The sequence below is a fragment of the Lissotriton helveticus genome, chromosome 3_1 (genome assembly GCF_964261635.1).
Source record: "Lissotriton helveticus chromosome 3_1, aLisHel1.1, whole genome shotgun sequence".
Classification (NCBI taxonomy): domain Eukaryota; kingdom Metazoa; phylum Chordata; class Amphibia; order Caudata; family Salamandridae; genus Lissotriton; species Lissotriton helveticus.
In genome coordinates, this window is record NC_136061.1 from 1962370374 (window position 1) to 1962392906 (window position 22533).

General features: G+C 45.2%; 1 protein-coding gene across 1 annotated transcript in view; it reads left to right on the forward strand.

The window, feature by feature from the left end:
- IGDCC4 (immunoglobulin superfamily DCC subclass member 4) overlaps nt 1–22533 on the forward strand; it is a 705186-nt gene that overhangs the window by 195239 nt on the left and 487414 nt on the right. The window lies entirely within an intron of this gene.

Consider the following 22533-nt stretch of genomic DNA (forward strand, 5'->3'; position numbering starts at 1 on the left):
ACTTATGTGGGGCCATTAAAAGAGAATCCTGCAAACCAGTTAGGCAGAACACAGCTCATGGTCCCCGTTGGTTTGATTCTTCCTGCTCTAAGGCCAATAGGGACCTGAGGGCTGTTTTAAAAATTATCCCAAGGGATGTTCTACTCGTGAGAGAATTAAGATTAAAATACAAAATTGCCCTACGCACTAGATCCGAGGCTTTAGTGATTAATCACTGGGAATCTCTCACGCGCTCTGCCACACTAAAGGACACAACAGGTTTCTGGAGAGAAGTTAAGTCCCTAAGATCTTTTGGTTCCAGCATCAACCCAATTAACTGTAATATAACGGGTGAGGCGTGGGTAGAGCATTTTTCTCAAATTTATGCCTTATCAGCCACTCCACTAGACACTGTCCCCCTATCCAATAGCGCTGAACCTCTGACCTTTTCATTAATGGAGGTCGAGGATGCTATAATTGATAGCGCCAGCAATAAAGCCCCCGGCCCGGACGGTCTTTCTATTGACCAGATTAAATCAGAAATTAATTTTTGGGCCCCTCTACTATGCAACTTATTTAATAACCTGAGTGACAGCTCAATTCCCGAATCCTGGTCGAACAGTGTCATCGTACCGATTTTTAAAAAAGGTGACAGGTCGGACCCCGCCTGCTACCGCCCGATCTCACTGATCGATAATACGCTAAAGGTCCTTGGAAGGGTAATCTTTAAACGGATAAGGAATTGGGCTGAGGACAACAGCGTTCTTCACTGTAGTCAACTGGGATTTAGAAGCCAAGTAGGCACTGTTGAACAATGTCTAAATTTAAATTTGATCATGGCCAAATACATCATTGTTAAAAAATCCCCTCTTTATTTAGGTTTCATGGATCTGAGTTCCGCATTTGATTTTGTTAATCGTTCTAGGTTGTGGTCACTTTTGCTTGATTATGGTTTGGATGACTCACTGGTGTATTTTCTTTCTGATTTACATAGGGACTTAAAAGCGAGAGTACGAATCAATAATGATGGCGATCTATCCAATGATGTTTTTATCAGCAGAGGAGTTAGACAGGGCTGCGTACTCGCCCCACTGCTTTTTATTTTATATATTAACGGGTTGAGTAGCACTTTGAGTAAGATTACTAAGGAGGTCCCAATTATAAACGGCTCCCCCATTACTACCTTACTCTATGCGGACGACGCAGTATTAATGGGGCGTACCCCGAATGCTTTACGCATTTTAATCTCTGGGTTTGTTGCCTTTATGTCCGATCTTGGTTTAAATACCAATTTTAAAAAATCTTTTATTATGAATTGCGGACCAAAAAAGTACAATATTACATCAATTAAATCCGGTAACAATATTTTAAAATGCACTAGCACTTTCCCCTACCTAGGGTTGTTATTCTCCAATTCAGGCTCATGGCAGCCACATGTTGCCTATGCGAGAAATAAAATTGGCAAGTCAATCAATTCAATTTTATCTCTCCGACAACCCAAACTGGCTGATGTTGTTACACCCCTGCTCAACATTTATCGTACTCAATGCCAGCCAACTGGGACATATGGAGCGGAGGTGTGGGGTTACTGTAACAGCACAGCTCTCCAGTCGGAGGAAAATAGATTTTGTAGGAGGGTGTTGGGGGGGAGTTCCCTGTGCCCCTACATTTATTTGCCACAATGAACTGAGGCTGCCATATATTGTTGATTTCATTAGGTCTAGGCCTGCTCTTTTTTGGATTAAAATATGGCTAAACCCAGCAGCATCCTTAACGCGCAGTATAATATCTGACTGTTTGTTAAGTGATAGATTCCATCACATACCTTGGTTAAATGCAGTCAAGAATAGCCTGCAGGGCGTGGGTCAAGGTACTTTATTTAGTTCCCCAAATTCTATTGTACCCGCTCATAAGCATAGTATTAAACGGGCATTGCTTGACTCCTATAAAGAGGAACGAATGAGATTTGAATCTATTAAACCTGTTATTAGATATCTGCGCATTATTGACTCAGGCAGTGATAATTTGAATAATCTTTATAGATACTTGACAATACCAATAGGAAAGTGGAACCGGTGCCTTTTATTCAGGTTTCGGGATGGAAGCATAGTTAACTTGCTTAGCTTCCCCCTTGGCTACAACAAAAAACTAGAAGAATTGGATTGTCCCTGCCCTCATGGCGGAAAACAAGGTTTATTGCACTATCTATTTTTCTGTGGCCATTACAAATTGTATACCTGTAAATATTTAAGGCCAATTCTTCGCAAATATAACCTTAGAGATTTCAATCTCGCGTTAAAATTTTTGCAAATGCTGCACACAGATGAAGTTATATATATTGTAAGCTGTTTTATAAAAGTCTGTGTAAGATCGAGGGCAAGCATGGAACATGGATAATGGATAACAGTACTAAGTTATTTGATGCATTTTTTGCACTTTATCATTCCGTTGCAAATTGACTACAGATTTAATTGTTTACGTGTCTCGATACAAACGATCACTTCGGGAGTATATAAATTGAACTTTGTGATTAAGTACCCTAAAAGATTAATGTTTCTCCCTTTATTATGTATTTTGTACTTTATACTATGTACATCGCACTTTATGACATATATGCTGCCTAAACCCAATTGGATAATCATTTTTAATTTTTTTAAGATGTTTTTAATCTGTTTTAAATGTATTTTGATTCTGTTTGTACTTTTATGGATATACTAAAAATCCGAATAAAGATCATTTGAATTGAATTTGAATTCATGGTGTACATGAGCGCAGTTGCAGGACTGCTAAAATCCATGCAATACTTGTTGTGCATGCACAGATGGATTGCTAAAATCCCTGCATTTCTAGCTGTACGTGTTTCTAGTTAAGTGACTCTTAAAATCCGTGCACTTGTAATTGTGTTTGTGAACAGGAAATGAAGAGTTCAAAATTCAAGTTTATGTGGGTAGCTTATGAAAAGCTACAAGCCATGCCTTTCTCAGCGCATACGGTTAGTTGGTGGTCTGATGAGGTGTTATGTTGCTGTCACCAAGATCACTAGCTGCCTCTACACTCCTTCCACTAATCCTGCTGCTTGTAGCTGCGGTTTCTTTTGGCTTAGGGTCTGCTGACTGTTGGCCTGGATCCCGGTAAGGCGCGCAGTCTGGTTGGAGCATGCCAGCACTGCGTGTTCTAGGAAGCATGCTGGCCTCCCTCCAGGCAGGGAGAGACCGAGTAGACCGCTTAGTAGCTTTCTAGGAAAATAAAATAACATATTAATGCCAAAAAAACTATTGACCTGATGCCAGCTGTGGCTGTGCCTTACTGCAGCAGCACAGGTTCCTTCCAGGATCCGGCCCCAAGTCAGACAGATCTGCTTTATTGCCTGTTATATTAACTGTGGCCAGGGGGTTTCCTGTCTTTGCGCCTGCCAGCAACAGAAGGTGGAAGCCCTAACCTGGTCCCTTTTTATATCACCACAGTACAGCATACTGCTGTGGGACGTGATACCTCATACACCATGACCCCCAGAGTATCCCGACAGCGGATGCCGCAAGAGGCTGGAGAATCCCACAGACACTTAGTGGTTTTAGATGCTATGCACAGAGAGGTGATGGGAACAGAAACTTTCACCCACACAGGCTAGGCATGCAGAGAGGGTAGGGGGTGGGACCCCCCATGTCGCACTTTTGACACCAATAGGGCTTCTCCTACTCATTTGCAAGAACTGCACCCTAAAACCACACCCTGTTCTCTCCATGTGCTGACTTGACCCATTTCACATTCCAGGACTAGTCTCAACATAGAAAGAGACACAAACTGTCCCTCAGAGCCGGGGCAAGGACGTTTTTTGCCCTTGACAGGACTGTATCTCTTACTTGCTGACATTCTGTGACCAAAACGTTTTGGATTTTTTAAGTTTGAAATATGGAAGTATCCCATTACATGAACTTTAACCTGACCACGAGATCACAGGAAATGTCCTTACATGAGAATTTGACCTCAATCGTATTGCAGGTAAAGACTGTGTGGCCTTTAATGCTATGACACAGCCATGCCATAGTACGACTAGACTAAAGAGATCTATGCACGTGCCATAGACATATGGCAGCATATGAGGACTGCTGGCCCCATTTGGTTTAGCTATTTACTACCCATTCTCTATTCACTGTTCATTTATTGTGCTCATGTTTAACATTGCTTTTGTCCAGTTCGGTTTCTCTCCTACATCTTCGGGCCATCAAGTGTGTTTGTTTCCAGGTCTCCCGTTATGCTCTTCGGGCCTTCAAATGTACCTGTTTCAAGGGTTTCTTATTATCCTCACACCCCACATGGCATCCAACATAACCCTTCCTCCCTCCGGTATAGTAACACTATCATTATTTGTCAGTACCTTTTATTGTGTGTGGAGTTTTGTAAAGTATCTAGCTTCCCAAAGAACTATGTGTGCCAGAAAGCTACTTGTCTGATGTGGTAGCGGACGTAGGAAGCCTTTTTTCATTCGCAAATGGCCCAATTCACAGAATCGGGCCTTTTGCGACCACAAAAAGGGTTTTTATTATGTATGAAACTCTAACTGCAATACAGCAACACCTTCTTGAATCACAATTTGGGTTTGGGATCAAATGCCAATTTGATATTTGGAATGGGAGTGTTTAGGACGCCCTTTCCAAATTCCGAATTGGCCAATATGTTGCAGGCAAGCACAATTAAAAACACGCTGCAAGTACACTACATTAAAAGCCTTTGTCCTTTGATTTAGCATTGCTTTACCTGCCTTAATGTTGCTTTTTCAGCTATATGGTCCACTGCGGTTTCCGATCAAGCGGAGATAGTTGAATCACTTTTGCCCTATTTGCGTCTCACACTGCCATTCTGGAGTTAGCGGTGTAAATGCTAAACTCCACTTATCTACTTAAATCGATGCAGGTGCCAACGCGCCAAAGGCAAACCCATCTGCTCCCGACCGTCGCCAGGACCTCTGCCCCTCTTACACCAGAGGTCAGCCCTCTTGCTACAATGACTTATTCTTCTGAAGAGCTGCATAATATTGAGAACTTGTTTACAGTCTTCACTCTTATAGGCACACAGTGCACTTTTCGTCTTCCACACCACTTAGAAGGCCCTGTACCCTGTCTAAAATGCAAATTAAAATATTTTTGTGACTTGCCTAGTGAAACCACCCTCAGAGCAGCTGACATCCTTACTGACACGCGAAGAACAAATTCCCAGCCTCTACTCCCTCATGTTCATAACTGCCTTAGCAGCTTTCTATGTAATATCAGGTCTTTGCCAAAGTATGCGATTGAAATCTGGGACCTGTTTTCCTCAGTATTGCCAGAGGTCGGTTTCCTGACAGAAACCTGGATGAGTTCCATCACTTTACTGGAAATTACGCTGGCACTCCCAGATAACTATCGCTTGCTTAGATTTCATAGAGAAGGGAGGAAGGGTGGCGGCATTGCCATTGTTTTCAAGGATTCAGTTAAAGCCTAGCATGTAGCCACCTTAAATATTGACTGGGCTTAGCTATGTAGTTTTAATCTTGAATTTTCCTCTACAGACTGCTGGAAACGGGGCTTTAGTGTACCCCACTCCAAGACCCAAAAATAATTTTAGTTGTCACCTAACAGAATTTATTGCGACTCATGGTTCAGCATCCCAACAGTTTCTCCTATTCAATCACCATAGGGAAGACTTGTTGAATACTGATGTAACTCAGCTTTTTTTCTGAACTAGCAATGCCTGGTCCTCGCCAGAAAGTTAATGGTCCTACCCATGTTTCGGGGTATATGCTCAATCTACTTTTCACGAACTCTAAATCTCCGATCTGTCAATCCCCTATATCTTTGATCTGAACCGATCACTCCCTGATCAGTTTCCAGATCCCTTAGTTAGACAAAACTGGAAAGTCAATAATTATGAACCAAACAGTGTCTAGACAACGGCAAAAAGTCACTCTGGACTCCTTTTCCAAAGAATTTGAGTTCATTATGACTGCTGTAAACTTAGAAGTCAATCTAGCCTTAGTTGACTATCATACAGCCTTAAACGTGGCTCTGATAGCGTTGCCCCCTCTAAATCTTGCGCAAAACTTGAACCGATTTCATGTGCTCTAGTATACCACCAAACTGCGACAAGAGAAATTCTCTTCTAAAGAAACTAGAGAGACGCTGGCATTTGACCAATAATCAAATCGATAAAGAGGCCTATAGATCATCTCTTACTGTATAATATCGTAATATTAAAATAGCCAGAAGAATTTACCTCACCAACTAAGTCGGCCAGGCTGGTAGTTTTTCCAAAGAGCTATTTCAAGCACTCAACACTTTAATCAATCCCTGTGCTTGCTCCCAAGAAATGTTGGTTTCGCAAGAAATATGTGACTCTCTTGTGGACTATTTTGAAGACAAATTCAAAGTTTTTCTATCAGAATAGCCCTGGCTCTTTCAGCCACACACACGAGGGGCTAATTCTAACGCTTCCCGCTCCCAATTTGTGTATGTAGCTTAGGGAAGTTTAAGTCCTTTTCTCCTGAGATAATTCAGAGGGCTCTTGAATTAGTCAAATCTGCCTCTCCTATGGACATTTGTCCCCCTAGAATTTCAGCATTATTTTCCAATCAGCTAGCCCCTGCAATTTGTTCTTTGCTCACCTTATCAGTTAACACTGGGAACATCCCTCTGGCTTGGAAAACTGCTCTGGTAACGCCAATATAAAAGAAGGTCAATATGTCACCCACTGACCTCACAAACTATCGGCCTATCTCTTTGCTTCCATTCCTATGTAAGATGTTGGAAGGACAAATAAATACCTTAGACTAAGGTGTCGAAGGTCAGATGACCTGCTCACCAGAAGAGTTGGGAGATCTTTATGTATATCAAGGGATGCGGGGGATAAGTTCTCCCAGGGTAATATACGTCAAACAAAAAGTATCCTTCTGCCTGATGCTGAAAAGTGTGGTTGATTGTGTGTGTTGTGAATTGCTCTGGCAGATTCACTTTTAAGCTTCCACTTGACTTCACAAAATGTTACAGTATACAAACTCAGATTTGTGTTCCAGGCCTATACCTCAGTCACCAACTGAGGCTCAGGGAGAGGGCCCACGTTGTGTAATTCTTAGGAAGATCACTTAATTTTATCACGCCACAGTTCCCTTGTGTGTCGTAATTGTGAACACATACTGAGTGTGATATCAATGCCTGGAAATGGACATATTACAGCTAGTTAAACTCTGCAAAGTCTTGTCATAGTGAAGATGCTATGGGCTGTTTGCCCATGTAGATTTGACCTGCACGAGCAAAAAATGGTTTCTCTCATAAAAGAATATACATGCATGAAGACTTTTGTGTCAGCACATCTACTCATGGTCTTGAAGTTAGTGGGAAATAGTCGTTCTCGAATGCCGTGCGAGTTTCTCCGTACTCACAAACTTAGATATTTAAGAGCATTCATCAACTTTCTCAGGAATGTACTCCTGATGGACAGGATTACAACGTTTTACCTCTTGGGAAGGGGGTTTCTCCATGGGGGATAGTATTTCCCCCCTAGAGAAAATATAAATACGTTTAAATAAGTAATTTTACACTTGCTCTTCAGATTTTAGCATGCGCAAATAGACATCTGTGTATTTGTTCATGGGAACAAAGAGTTCTTAAAAGTCAGTGCAAGATCGAAGACCTTTGAGTGGACTTTTGTGACTTTTCTTAGGTATGGGGTCCATATCGATTTTTTTCAATCTATTTTTTATTGATTTTTCCAGATTGATCATTGTATATAGTACGGTAGAAAGTCTTTACCTTGACCGAGATTACAAAGCTTCCTATTGTAATGATTGTTTCAGCCGCCCTTCAGCAAGGAAACTCTCAAGGCTGAACCTACAATTATGGCTACGCCGCTCGTGTGCATAAAAACAGACACCAAACAGTGATTACAGCGAGGCAGGATGATTACACCACTTACTACAACAGAGTGGTTGTTTTAGGCAGTACAATAATGCTGTATCTTTCAGATTAACAAGAAAGCAGCTACTTTCATGCAAGGTTCGATATCTGGGGACGACAGAAAAGAAGAAGACTACATGTGACTGGCGCTAGGCATGAAACAGCTGCAGTTACAGCCTGTAATAAACGTCCGAAGTACAGCTTAACATGTATCGCAAAAGCACGTCATAGTATACCCTAGAGTAGACTCAACTATGTTTTATTACAGATCAATTATCTTGACTAAGGTGGGCGGGCATCATTCCTGGTAGCAGCCTGGAGCTCAAACAGAAGTGTGTTGGGGTCCATATTAGTTTTCATATCAATTCTCACTTAATATTCTTTTAAACATTTGTCTGCATTAAAGATGTTTAATTAAATGCAGATACATTGCACTACACTTAAAACAATCTTAGTCTATTTGTTTTCAAGTTGCAAATATTTTTGGGTACATTGTTTTCCTACAAAATAAAATCACCTTCCATGCTTCCATTTGTGTGCATGTATTAATTCGCATGTAGTAAATGAGCATTCTGAGAGACTTATGAATAGCCACAAATGTTTAGATGTTGAAAACTTATACTCATTTTTATTTTTGAACCACTCGAGTTTACAACTCGCTGTATTTCCATTAAAGACTCAGATATACTCGTTTTTTACATACTGGCGATTAACCTGCCCTCACAGCAGGTAATCTCCTTGTTCTGTGGACAAAATAAATGTGCAGCTTTGTTGTCCATGATCCCAAACTATACATCTTGTGCGATGAGAATTACGCAGGATTGGTAATGAGGGAAGAAAGTGCGAGGAGCAAGAGAAAAGACTGGGAGGGAGAAAAATGAAGTTAGAAGACAGGTAAGAATGTTGGGGGAAGAGACGAAAGTAAGAAGGTAATTACAAGAAAGTAGGTGAAAGGGAAAAGTTAATATTGTTACAGGAAGAAGGATGAATCAAGAGAAAAGTTGAGAGGAGGAGAGCGGAAGACTTGAAGTTGGTGTAAAGGCACACAGATGTTGAGTTTGACAAGTGTGAAAAATGTCTGTAAGGGAGAAGGAGGGAGACTCAGAAAAGAGAAGAAAGGGAGAGAATCTTTAAGGGGAATATGGAAGAATTCTGATTAAACGAATGAGGGTTGATTAAAAAAGGTGTGGGCGCAAAAGGATTAAGGGAATTAGCTGATCTATACCGAGTGAAGGATGCAGAGATGTGTTTAGAGAGGGAAAAAAGTGGTGGAATGGAGATAGATAAAGAGGGTGTCATGATGAGAGGTAGATTAAGGAGGAAGCATAATATAAGGGCGGAGACGAGAACGAGAGGCGGATAGAGAGAAAGTGAATGTAGGAAGGAGAGTATGGCCAGAGGGAAGGAAGAATGTAAACAGACATAAGGGATATAATGAAAGTAAGACATGTGATCTAGGAATCAACTTGCACTGAGTCTGCATGAGGTTCTCCGAGTGCATCCTCTGCAGAACTTAGCTGTTCTTTGTATCCCCACTACACTTACCGCTCTCATCAAAGCACTGCATAGAGGCAGAGAATGAATACAGATCTAGCAGATCGGATGATGGCATCACGTGTCTCATGGTATCATCACTCTTGACATGGTCATCTGGTGAGGGGCCAGTATCACAGTGATCACAAGGTGACCCGGAAGTCCCTACTCAGAGTAGATTTCCATCCTGTTTGTAGGGAGGCTGTACATAGTCATTGGTCAGTACAGGTTTTGTAACCTGCCCAGGACATGGAAGGCAGCATCAGATGCCTTTGTTTGCATGGTGGAGAAGGTAGGCGTGACTGCTGAGGAAGTGCCTAGCTGACAAGTGCTGCTTCTGTCCATGGCATTGGTCTTCCCATGCTCCATCCAGGCCTGCTCATGCAGTGAAGGACTCAAAACCATGCACCCCTTCAAGGCTGCTCCCCGTCCTTTCATAGCCTCACAGGGAGAAAAGGTTTTCAAGGTTGGGGTGGTCTTTGAATATTGACGATACGGACTACTTGTTTTCAGATGAAGTCGCTTAGAGTATTGTAACTTCACATCTCCTTATTAAAATAACAATCACTCTTTACCGTGGACTGGTTGCTGTCCTGGCAACTTCGATGCTATAATCCTGGCTGCACAGCAGGACGAGGAACATAGATATCTGCTTCTTTAGTGACAAACAACTAAAAGCATGGCTGGATAGATCGAGGTCAGACATATTACCCATCTTGCACCTGTTCACAATGATGCATCACATACACAACACTAGTGTATAGCAGGACATGGACAGACCCATCCCCGCTTAGATTTGCTTTAATCCTCTGAGATGTGTAGCTGTATTATGAATCTTCACAGTGGGAAAACACTTCTGTGTGGGTATAGTTCAGAGGGAGGGACTAGTAGGGTTGTTGGTGTTCAGAGTTCATGGGAACCATCATAATCAAAAATGGTGTCCCACATACGGCCAAAGACTGAAACCTGGAGGTTGTATACACTGTTTCCCTCTAGAAATGAGATCATTGTCCTTGTCTCCTCCCTCAATGGACATCAGGCACCACATGAGAAGTTGTACTAGCATGAGGTACCGAGAAAAATGATGTAAGGATGATACATGGTACAAAGCCCACCTAAAGGGTTTCTCATAATATTGCTGAATACAGGCAATGGTTAACATTAATAGGATTAACTTATAGTCATATTGTGTATTCAAACAGTTCCAAACCACCATGAACCAACAAGATCCTTTGCATTAGTGTATAAATATTCCCCATTACCTTATCGAGGAGCAGAGATTAGAAGAGATGGGTCATAAATGGCGACATCTCATGACAGCTGTCGAGAGGCCGGGTGTTCAGCTGTGAAGCTCTCACCAGCTGCTTTTGCATTGTACACAGTGAGACAGGTATGTAACGGCTAGCTGAGTTCTGGCTGTGTAGCTTAACTCCTGAGTACTCCATTGCTGAATGAGGTGAGTTTGGTGCAGAGAACAGTTTGAGTGTGAAAACAGCAAGACCTTTTTCACGCACATTCTCAGTGACAAAGCAGAAGGCAGTGGGTGACCGAAAGTAGCTGGGTCAGGCCAAGGGGGGGTTGTCAATGGATTCTAAAACACCACACTCTATACATTGGCAAGACATCCTGCAGTACTGTATGTAGCTGTGATAACTGTGGGGTCTGTAGCTAGTGTGTAGCTGTGATAGCTGTGGGGTCTGTAGCTAGTGTGTAGCTGTGATAGCTGTGGGGTCTGTAGTTAGTTGCACTGTCTGAAACATGTTAACCTATCACCTAAATTAGTACTACAGTTTGCTAGTGCGATGTCTTTGCCTTTTATCTATCCACCACGTCCCCATGTCTAACCATAACATATGAATCTTATTGTGAGAGTCTGACAATCCCCCTTACTTTATCACTCTAAAAGAATCGAGCTTGCGACCGTGCATGCGCTCTCGCATGACAGACATCATTGTTTACGAAAAGGGCTTGCAACCTGCCCATTGCTCACCATTTGCTGGCTTCAGTATCGTTCTTCTGTGTTGCCTCCTAATTGGCCTGCACGGCCAAGCGTCACTTCTATTCCTTTCTGTGGAGCATGGACCAAGCAATGATATGACTTAATTAGTGCCCGTCTGCTGTTCATGCTGTGATTCAGGTACTATTTCTTCTTCTCCTCTCCCACTTCCCCTGCCCAAGTCTGCTGCTACCTCCTTCCCACATGTTGCTTTCCCCATGGAGACCACCAGGGCTGGGAATCGAGCTCTCCCAAGAGAGAAGTATCACCTCACTGAGTTGTCTGTCCCTCTCAGTCAATGTTAGAAAAATCATCCTGAAAGAGCCATTCTTTGTCAGCCTTAATCTCCTCGAGAAACCAGACTTCAAGCCTTATGGAACCTCGTACTGTGCAAAGTTTTCACATACATTTTTTACAGGCCATTTTCGAAACAGTGTATAAAACCTCCAGGTTTCATATTCAGAGGAGTGAAAACCGTGAGAGAACTACAAATCCAAGATCAACTTCCTGCTACTAAATCTTCACTAAATAAGTAATTAATCAGCTACAACTTTGCTAGAGTTGGTCATTACATTACTGCTCAAATAATATGAGTTTGCCACGTGCTCCGCCCGAGTGCTTCTTTCTGCTGCACGTACCAAGCAACCAATTTATTTATATAAAAAAACGAATCCCTGTACTTAGGTGATGAGGGTATACTATATTCCATTCAACTGATTGATTCTGTGTTGGGGAGATGGGCTGATTGGGTTCGCCGGAGTGGGCAGGTTGGGGCAGTTTTTTGCACAGTATTACACCAGCAAGCCCATAGGGCTGGCTCAGCAGTGAAAAGTGCTTGGGCTGCCACCGCCGAGATCTGAGATCTTGCTTCTACCGTTGTTGGAACTCAACACAGTTCCAGATCGTCTGTACCCTCTATGCATGCCTAGCACTTGAATGTGATATTCTGAAAGTCTCTCTTCACTGTTCATCGCAGACAGATGTCTTAAATCCTGATTTACATACACCGCCAACTGTACTACTCTACGCCACACTACTCAACGCCACTCTGTGCCACTGCACTTGACTCTATGCTACTCCACACAATGCCAATCTATGGCCTCTATGCCACTCCACTCTGCGCCAAGCCACTCTATGCCAGTCTACTCTGTGCCACTCTATTGTACGCAACTCTACTCTATACCCCTGCACTACAAACAGTGCCAATATACCCCACTCCACACTATTCAACTCTATGCCACCCCATTCTACGCCATACTCTATTCTAAGCCACTCCAACCCATTCTGTCACATAACTCCACTCTTTTCTACGGCACTCTACTGCACTCAATACCATTAGGCAGCTGTCTCTCAAGACATGCTCTTTCTACTGTATGGGCTTTTCAGCACGTTTTGATTTGTTCCTTCATGTGCATTCCGGAATTCCTTTGTTTTAGTCGGTGAGTAGTTTACATTTGTCCCTCCTTAATCTGTTTTTATCATGCCCTGGAGACTGGCCCTGTTACATGGATCACTTCACTATCTGCCATATAAGTTAGCTTTGGCACACTACTTTTTATTAGGTCGAGCAGAGTCTGCTCGAGACCTATTGTTGCCCGTATTTGGGAATGTAGACACGAGAGGGGCACAAGCGCAGATTTCACCTCGTGGGCGCGCACGGCGCCGTGCCCCTCTCGTGCCTCATATTCCTGTGCGCACACAGCCAGCCCCCACACCACACAGGCACACGTACACACGCTGCCGCCCCCCACCACACACACACATACAGACACGCACGCATACACACGCCGCCGCCTCCTAACCCCCCTGCACGCACACACAGACACACCCCCCCGCCCCATGCATCTGGAGATCTGCCATCCCCCCGAATCTCGGTACTTACTAGTTAGGCGCCGGAGCGGTCAGCGGAATCACCACCTCTTCCTCCTCGTACTCCGGCCCGTCTAGAGTCAGGCTCCTCTGCAGCTCTGGAGGCTCCGGGTGGAGGAGGCAGTGGTGGGAAGGCGGGCCCGGCTTCAGGGGAAGGACCGAGAGTGGCTGCAAAACCGGCAGCTTTCCCCAGACCGGGGGTGCATCCCCGCCAGCCTCCGCCAACATCGCAGGAAGCGGCGGTTGCAGGCCCCCAGCATAGGAATCAGGCCCCCACGGTGCACACACTGGGAAAAGGGGACGAGACCCACGGCGCGCAACACGGCACAGGGAGGCGGTGCGGGCCAGGCCTCCGTCGCTGCCTGGAACCTGTGCGCGCGCTCCCCAGCCTGTCGCGAGCACGCCTCCTTCTGGCTACTAGCGTGTCCCAGCCGCCGCGGTCACAGAGCAAAAGTGGTGGCAGCATCTTTTCAGAAGTGAGTACTAGGCACACACATACTCTCGCGCTTTAGCTCACGAGTGTGTAAAAGGACATCTTGAGGCAGAATCTATCGAGCATATGTTTATACTTAACACTCAAACGCAAATACATTGTGACTGGCATGGAATTCTGAAGTTTTGTTTAACATACCTGGGGACCATGCTGCAGTATTACGGCACTAGGCCACAACTCCAGCGGCGGCCACCCATGAGTCTGCCGGGGGTTGGTAGCTTTGTAGTAAGTGTTCATTACCACGCTGGGAGCCCCGGCAGCAGCGCAGCACAACACAGTCGGAGCTGCAGCAGAGTCGGGCTCCCGGCTGCGTGCTCTGGCTTCAAAAGTTTAAACTATGCCCGCCCTAGCTCTCCCACAGCCTATATGTGCACGGGATTCACAGACAACGTGTGTCTTGGCAGGATGACTCGACAGTATTGATTTGGGAATAACTTACTCAACTCACGAAGGCTTCCTGAGCGAATATGCTGCAGCTCCGGGATCACGTGACGTGGGAATGTTTTTACAGTGGCCGCAATGACTCGTCCATCGGCGGCAAACCGCGCCACCCGAGCATGATTCTTCAGGCCCTCAGTCCAGTCCTCGTGGTATCATGATGTTGATTAATTTTAAATTTGACCCGTGACTCCAGTCGAGGCCCCGGCCTCGCTCAGCTTCTGACCGACCTTGCCTGTTCCAGGTCTCGTGAGGTCACATCTGATCACCTGCCCCCCACGCGGGGCCACAGCCTGTAATGCAACATAGCTGCCAAGGTTTCAGAATGCTATGTGTGACATTTTAATCATTTTAGTGTAATTGAGTGACATTTCAATGACTATGAGTGACACTTTCTCGCACACAAAAATCAAGAAATGAAATAGATATAGGGAAACATAAATATTAGAAATTGCACCTATTTGACCAACAAGAAACCCTTACAAGGTTTTAAACTACTGCAAAGTACCAGAAATTGAAAAGCACTTGTGCCCTTGTAACCACCAGATCGTAGTGTTAAACAAATGAGTAACCATAATATTAATCAAGTCTTTCAGAAGCAGTTATGTATTAAGTTCTGTGCAGATACAGTAGACAAACACCAAGGTTGGGCAGGGGCACAGGATGAGGAAGGAAAACATCTAAGCTGCCGGGCTGCTAGAGCCTGGTTGGAATGAATGAATGCAGGGAAGAACGGAGGCCAAGCATGGGGAAATACTGCACCATGGCTTAGCAAGGAGCCTTGAGATGGCCTGGCGACTGTTAAGCACAATACTTAAGCGCGAGATGCGTGGACATGGGGATCAACACAGGGGTGAAGGAGGAAGACCGGGATCCGCAGGCCATGAGCCACCACGGTGCCCACCTCCTTTTTTCAGTGCGTCCGTCCCGCGGCTGTCATCTTCTCCGATCTCATCTTGGCCTTTAGGTAGGAGCAGGTGCTGGTATCTCTGAAACTTCTGAACCTCGAAACAACTGTGCAAGGGCCATGGATTCCTGACTAAATTGGGGGCTCCCGGAACATTCTCTAGCAGGAGACAAGTGCATTTGAAGCAGTCAGAGACTGAGTGGAAGGCCTAAGCCATCTTGGCAGTGGCATTCGCTGGAACAGAAAACATCTCAAGGCTCCGGCTGCTGTCCTCAGTGAGCCTGCTGTCCAGTGACAGAAGGCTGTCCTGAGCGACCGCTGCAAACGCGGCACCGTCACTGGCTCCATGACGCGATGCCGCCCGGCAATTGAATGCAGTGATGCAGCTCGGCAGTGATTGAATGCCGTGCGGGTGATTTTTGAGAGCCCGGGACGAGCGGAAGTAAATTCTGCGAGCGCCATGAGCGTGGAGGAGCCGGGCCGTTGACCAGTAACCAGCCCTTCGCAAAACAAACTACCCGCCTACGGCAGCAGGACGTGACATCAGCCGGCGGCACCAGGTATGGCTTCATCTAACTTTGGCCCCCCTGGCTGTGATGTTTAGTAGCCTTTGGCAGCCACCAGCCGCACAGCGGACATTTACGATACATTGTAGCAGCCAATGAGCTGCCTAGCAGCTGCCTTAGCCCAGCTGCAGCACCAAGCAGGGAGGAGCAGCGCCATACTGTTAACTGCCACGCTCATAATATTACCGTTTTAATAATATTACCGCTCAAACACTATGCAAATGCGTGACAATGCATTTCAGTGCGGTGATGCGGATCACCACACTAAAATGCGTTAGAGTCACGTCTGATGCGTGATACTTGACAGGACTGATGCAAAGACTGCTAAGGTCAGGCCCCCCCGGGTCTCCATAATTGGGCAGTCAGAGGCAGTGACTCACTGTACTATCGCGCCGCCGGCGGGAATATTAATGCAGGCGGCGGGGGTGATTGTAACATTTGTAGCACACTGTCGGATAGGGGATGTTTAACTGTTCTGCTGCTGGCCACAAGTGAAGTCTGCTGCGGCCCGGGGCGCACACAGGTGTCTGAGCGCCAGTGCACGCTAGCACCTAGTGTAGCGGGCAGCCAGTTTCAGTGCTGTCACTGGCAGAAATGCGTGACAATGCATTTCAGTGCGGTGATGCGGCAACACCACACTGAAATGCATTAGCGTCACGCCTGAAGCGTGACACTTGGCAGACCTGAGTATAGATTTCGAGTTGGGGCCCAGTTTACAGGACGTGGGCGGTGGTGAAGTGTGTATGTATGTATGGTTTCAGTTTACACACATAAATAATCCCAACTTTTCAGTTTTATACCCAAAAATAACAATACATCTACGGGTGAAGTTCATTTTTCCCCCCAAAAGAATCACGCTTCCAAACATTGAACCCCGACGCTCTCTTTATGATTGGGCCAAAAATCCCGTTTTGAGCTCTGAGCAATATTACCTATCGCATTATATAGGCATTCATTATCGTGTTTTGCAACAGGGAAAACTAGCTGCACGTCACAGGAACATATTGCTCAAAATTCGATCGTACACAACTTGCAATCGTTGGAATCGTGCGCATTAAAACCTCTTTATCAGCGCGATTGGCTGATGTTGAAGTCTGGTACGCAACAACTTGTTCAAATATGTTAGCTCAATGTTTCACGCTTTATTACAAATGTCACCAAAAAAATGTTAATATTTCACTTCTGTTCATTGTATTTTATTGTGACGAAAATCCAAGAACATAATCTTCCCAAAAGTTATTTACAAAAATTTAAGCTAGTGCCATTATAAATTACAATAACTTTTATTTAACTATTAATTATTGTAAAAAATAAAAGCCATTGTTCTTTGTAATATCAATACATCTAAGTCATGTAAATACAACACATATTGCATTACAAATGCTAAAGATGTCACATTTGCGAAAGTTAAAACTATTGGCATTATAAATGACAAAGCTTTTAATTTCGCTATTCTCAAAACCAACACATAAATAAAAAAATTGTCATTTACAATACTAATAGCTCAAACTTTCCTAATGCGAGACCTATTGCATTGCAAATGCTTGTTCTTTTTTCTGGGCTTGTTCGGCTTTCCGAAGGCGCTCAGCCAAGGGCTGCAAATCATGTCCTTAACTTGTTTTCCACTGTCTTTGGTTTCACAGGCGCCTTTTCAGCTGGAGGCTATGCTGTTTTTCATCCTATAACAATTTTGGTTTCATTAGCTCAAATGTCAAAACCTTAAATAATATAATTACTTAATGTAAGTGTAGTTTAAGAAAACGGCTGACAGTAGTACCAGCATTATTTACATTGTGCTTTCAACACTGTGATTATTGGGATACGAATAAAGTGGTAAACATGCTTTTATTGCTCCGTTTTATGAAAATGGAAGCAACTTTTAAGTTGTGCCCTTTTTAACTTTTGATGCTTTCTTTTAGGTATCAAACGTTGGTGACATAAAACCAATGTCAAGGGATGCCTCCTCTGCTCTCCAAACGCGGCATCTAATGTGAAGTTACTTAATAATATATCTTGCAAGCAGACAGTGCAGCTCCACCTGAGCATCAGCGGAGCACCACTGAAGCATCACTCAGCACTACTTCAGCAGCAGCAGTACCACCTGAGCATCACTCCGCACCTGAGCACCACCACACACCAGCACAGTATAAACTCAGCCCCAGCGCATCACCACCTCTGCCCCAGCGCATCACCACCTCTGCCCCAGCGCATCACCACCTCTGCCCCAGCGCATCACCACCTCTGCCCCAGCGCATCACCACCTCTGCCCCAGCGCATCACCACCTCTGCCCCAGCGCATCACCAGCTCTGCCCCAGCGCAGCACAACCTCTGCCCCAGCGCAGCACAACCTCTGCCCCAGCGCAGCACAACCTCTGCCCCAGCGCAGCACAACCTCTGCCCCAGCGCAGCACAACCTCTGCCCCAGCGCAGCACAACCTCTGCCCCAGCGCAGCACAACCTCTGCCCCAGCGCAGCACAACCTCTGCCCCAGCGCAGCACAACCTCTGCCCCAGCGCAGCACAACCTCTGCCTCAGCGCAGCACAACCTCGGCACCAGCGCAGCCCAACCTCAGCAGCAGCACAGCACAACCTCTGCCTCAGCGTAGCACCACCTCACTACCAGCACAGCACTACGTCAGCATCAGTGCAGTATCACCACATCAGCCTCAGTGCAGCACCAGCACATCATCACTCAGCACCACCTCAGCATCACTCAGCACCACCTCAGCACAGCCTCCGCATCAGTGCACCACCAGCGCAGCACCAACTCTGTACCAGCCCCACCACAGCATCAGCACAGCACCAACGTAGCACCACAACCGCACCAGTGCAGCATCAGCCCAGCACCAACTCAGCATCACTCAGTATCACTCACGTGAGCACTACCAAAGCATCACTCAGCACCACCTCAGCATCACTCAGCACCACCCTAGCATCACTCAGCACCACCTCAGCATCACTCAGCACCCTCAGCACCACCTCAGCATCACTCAGCGCCCCCTCAGCATCACTCATCAGCACCACCTCAGCATATCCCTCAACATCAGCACAGCACCATCTAACCATCAGCACAGCACCTCCTCCGCATCAGTTCACCACCACCAGCGCAGCCCCACCTTAGTACTGACACAGCTGCTCATCAGCAGCAACTCAGCACCAATCGAGCACCACTTCAGCATCAGCACCTCAGCAGAGCACCAACTTAGCATAACTCGCACCACCTGAGCACCAGCGCAGCACCCCACCTCAGTATGACTCCGCACCACCCTAGCATCACTCAGCATCACTCAGCACCACCAGTACAGCACCAACTCACCATCAGAACAGCACCAGCTCATGGTCAACTCAACAGCATTTCCGCTACAACCCAGCACCACTTCAGCATCAGCGCAGCAGCACCACTTCAGCATCAGCACAGCATCACCCCAACACCAACTCAGCATGACTCGGCACCATCTGAACCAGTGCAGCACCATCACCTCAGCATGACTCAGCACCACTACCTCAGCATCACACAGCAATACCTCAGTATCACCTGAGCATCACCTCCGCACCAGCACACCACCACCTCAGCATCACTCAGCACCACCTCAGTCTACCTTCAAAATCTAACATCTGTTGATTTTCCCCTAGTGTCCGTCCACTGCTCGTGTTGTAATTGAGGTACTATTTCCCAACCTCCCCCCTCCTGTTGTTTATGTCATCCCATAACAAAAAAAACCTGTAGCAAACAAGCATTAGAATAGGCAGGATGAAGTTGCCAGCATTGCAAGGACAAAAAACGAGAAGACATTTTTTAGGTTAATTCTTTTTTTAAAAGGGTCGTTCAGTTGTACATAATTTCTTCTTGGTTATACATAAAGAGACAAAAATACTTATAACAGTTAATTATAATTTTTCAACATGCTGCATAGCAGCCACAATGCACTATCTACAGCATAACTTAAAGACATTGGCAAAGCAATAGCCTTTGCTAAACACTTACAAGGTCCCAAAGGCAAGACCTATTGGCTATGCCAATGCTTGTTTTGTTTACTAATAATTTGTCCAGCTGATAAGTATGCGTGCTTCAACATGCAACTGCACATATGAATTCGAATGCTACAGTGGCCATTTTTTTATTTTTATTTGCTGTTCTAAGATGGCAGAGTTCCTTTTTGGAGTGGCAAATTAACAAACAAAGATGTGAACAAATGTATAATAGAGAAAAGAGCAATCCGGTACAAAATTGCTGCTGGAGGCCCCCTAAAAACAGAAATAAAAGGGTTGTGACAAATAAGAGCAATGCAACAATACCATGGAGCTTGTAAGTGGACGGGGCTCAAGTCAACACTGCTGAGTGGCGGGATGCAACCGAAGAGCTGGTCTGGAAGTGGAAGCTGAGTGGGACAAATTTGGGCAGGTGAAGCATCAGTATTGTTGTGGTGATGGTGGAAGCAGCACACAGGAAGAGAGCAAAAAACACATCTCCGTCATGGAGTGATGAAACAAAGAGAAACAAACGTATTCACCTTATGTCACCTATGAAACTATTCAAGTTATTCAGTCAAAAGGGTGATAAAGAAACTATGCTCCAGGGAAGAGACAAACATAAGAGGAAGGAAAGGTCCTCACATAAAAGGTATGCAAATGAGATTGACAGGAAACCAGCTAATGTTAAGCAATGGGCTCATCCAAAGCTCATTGTAAATACTGATATTGTACACAATAGGTCTTTGACAATAGACAGCTAAAATGTAGGTGAAGTCTAAAAATGGAGTAAACAACAGTCATTGCATTAAGATTCAGTGCTGAATGCTGAAGAAGGCAGAGACACCCCAGAAAGCGGCATTGACCTAACAGAAAGGGATACCAAAGACCCGTGCCCTCCAGAATTGCATCTGGTCCATCTATTCCCATCACTGGGGCAGTACTGGTAACCAGAAAGGCTGGTTGTTCCTATGAGAAGTTGGAGTATGGAGATTGTTAGGTTGCTCATGTTGGTAGTGCCCTCCACTGTAATGTCTCATGAGCTCCTCTCTTCATTCCGGTCTGCAACATTTCAGTGAACCTCAAACAACTCCAAACTTGTGCAACTCATTCTGTTGATGGTGAATTTTGTGTATAGAATCTCCAAAGATGCCCTGCAGGAGCCATCCTTCAGTCATCCATCTGAATTCAGAACCTCCTCAGATCTGCACAATCTAAGGATCGCATTAATGCTGTAATAATCCTGTTTTCCCACTTCTGTTTTCTCTGTGGTTTCCTGTAGGAGTCTAAAGACTGGATGTCGGAGAAAAGTTATTTCTAGGATTCCTTTGTTATCTTTTCACAATGGCCCACTAAGGCCAGGCATGAGCAGACAAGATGCACCACCCAACACCTCGTCTCTGTGCACCTCCAGCATTTCAGTGCCAGCGAGATCTAGTTTGTTAGCGTCTTTGCGTAATATGTCGAATTTTCACCCACCAGTCTTATCTAAGGGCATGGAATAGAGCAGTGTGGCTAGCTCGTAATTGCTCTATTTTTCCTAGAGCTTTGTTTTTTTGTGTAAAGATCCTAGTGTATACAATTCCATACCTGAAGGGACTTAATTAGAATACGGAATGGATGAAAACTTGTGTTGTGCCATCTTTCATGCTTTTATTTGTCATGCTCTGTCTTCCAAAGGAACTTGGTGTTCACTTTTCTTGCTCTGACTTCTAAGGGAGAGGATGTATGTGACAATCTCGCTGGCCACTGAAGGTGTGAAAGAAAATGCTTTTTTCTACCACACAACGAAATGTAGATGTCTGTAAATGACCTGTCCAGATATTTCAGACAATATCAGAATTAGAAAAGCACAAATTAAGCTAATTGTTTCGTAATTCTGAGGCGTGGTAGAAACAAATATTTGAATAAGATCAAAATAGATCAATACTCTAGGTGATGCCATTTCCACACAATATCGCTGTATAGTTGTATGTGTGCAAATGTAATGACAATTTTAATTGAAAATGTGTTCTCTGTAACAGCAGTGCTCTACCATACCAATCATAATTAACAGAACACCACTTCACTCTACTCCACTCAAAGCCACTCTGCTACACTCCACTGTACTCTACTCCACTTTACGCCACTCTGTGCCGCTCTATGACGTACCACTCCACTGTACCACACTCCACTCTACGACACTCCACTCCACCCTATGTCATTCAACTCTACAACTGCCACTCCACTCTGACACACTCCACTCTGACCGCCACTCCACTCTATGATATGCCACTCCATTCTACGACAGCAACTCCACTCTACGATATGCCCCTCCACTCTATGATATGCCCCTCCACTCTACGATATGCCCCTCCACTCTACGATATGCCCCTCCACTCTACGATATGCCCCTCCACTCTACGATATGCCCCTCCACTCTACGATATGCACCTCCACTCTACGATATGCCACTCCTCTCTGACATGCCACTCCACTCTGACATGCCACTCCACTCTGACATGCCACTCCACTCCAACTTGCCACTCCACTCTATGACACGCCACTCCAGTATACGCCACGCCACTCCACTCTACGACACGCCACTCCACTCCACGACACGCCACTCCACTCTACGACACGCCACTCTACTCTTCAACACGCCACTCTACTCTTCAACACGCCACTCTACTCTTCAACACGCCACTCTACTCTGAGACGACACTTTCGACACACCACTCTACTCTTTGACAAGCCACTCCACTCTGTGGCTCGCAACTACAATCTACGATGCGCCATTCTAGTCTACGTGACGCCACTCTACTCCACGACATGCCCCTCCACTATGCGCCTCACCACTGTACACTCCATTCAACTC